Consider the following 1,729-nt stretch of genomic DNA (forward strand, 5'->3'; position numbering starts at 1 on the left):
ATCAATAATCAGTAAAACGCGAAACTATAACAGCAGATCGCTTCTGATTGGTTACGCGGTTATGCGATACGCGATAAATACACCTCATGGGACTCCACCCTCACACTTCTTTGGGTGCATTCCGAGTTACGCATGAAGCGCATGATGTATCGTTTCATCCTTCTTTATTAATTGGTAAACAATAAAGACAAATGATGCATCACACGCTTCATGATAAAATATCTAAATCTTATTTAACAGTACTAGTAGTAAATATTTAAATAGCCATAGATGTATCCGTCAAAAAAGATTATGTTTCATCTAGTCGTTGTCGTAAACGGAAAAAAATGGGAATTGACCACCTTCCATTCCGACACCGACAGCCGATTCGCGACAACTTGAATCGACAGCCGACACTCCAGCGCGCATGCGCACGACACCCAACTCCGTCATCCGACTTATTGTAGAACGGGTCTAACGAAATTTCCGTGACCGTAGAACCTGTATCTATATTTCGGTCAAATACATGATATTTTAATATTTAATTTAAAATGTCTGGATGACTCATAAATGTTTTTAATGGTACTTTATAACTTTTCATATGAAATACAAACGATTCTATGTATAAACTTTGTTGAATTTAGATCCGGTTAATTATTTCCGTCAAGTACATGGTCCAAAAAAGAATGATTAATTGTAATTAATAGAATGATTCATAAACCTTTTTATTTGCACTTCAAAACTCTTCATACGAAATACAAACGATTTAAAATAATAATTGTTACAACAGGAGGTTTTGTCCGGTCACGTACATACGTACTACATAGTACATACATACGAATTGTAGCGTCAAGTAGACGACAGCCAGGGGTGCGTTCCAAAATTCACTCCGAGTAACTCTAAAGAACCCGGAGTAGTGGCGGAAAGAGTAAGTCAGAGTACGTTACTCGAGTTGACAAATTTGGAACGTGAAAAGGTAAGGTAATATTATATATACATATAATATTATATTTAATATTTTATTTAGAAAGAGATAAACTCAGATAAACTATATATGTATGTACATGCATACATCTAATCTTGATACAAGCTTTCGAATCACATTTTCTACTTACCTCTCGTGTCCATCACCCACAATGAATTATTTTCTTGTAACGGTGTTCCATTATCATTGATTATTAACATATGCACATCTTTGATTAATTTTAGAGCCATTTTAAGGAAATGAAGTCATTACTTTAGAGACCGCTCGAACGGGACGGACGTGTGCGTCTCGCTTCGTGTGTTGCATCATCTCAATATTCAAATTTCGTTTGCCGCACTTACTCTTTCAACCCACCTCGGAAGCAGGGTTCATAGAGTTGACTCCGAGGTAGATTTACTCATACTTTTGGAACGAATAGGCTCCGCCCATATGGTCAGTTACCTCGCGTTTTGGAACGGCGTAGAGTTAAACTCTGTTACTCGGAGTGAATTTTGGAACGCACCCCAGAGTAGTAAACTCTAATGTAAACTAAGCCAATGGCCTGTTGCTGTCTAGTTTTTTTAGTAAAGTATCTAACGAAGTTCCGAATTTATAGTTGGCAACGCTATTTCAAACAAAATTCAAGAATTAAATGACCGTTTTTCGCAACGCGAGTATACAGTACGAGCAAGTTGGAGAAAGTATGCGAAAGTAATATTTTATTTCAGTATTTTGTATCTATCTACTCTATGTTAATCGCTTGGTTGCCTACTCAGTGATACACAC

The sequence above is a fragment of the Mycetomoellerius zeteki genome, unplaced genomic scaffold (genome assembly GCF_001594055.1).
Source record: "Mycetomoellerius zeteki isolate Tzet28-1 unplaced genomic scaffold, Tzet1.0 scaffold111, whole genome shotgun sequence".
In the NCBI taxonomy this organism is placed as follows: Eukaryota; Metazoa; Arthropoda; class Insecta; order Hymenoptera; family Formicidae; genus Mycetomoellerius; species Mycetomoellerius zeteki.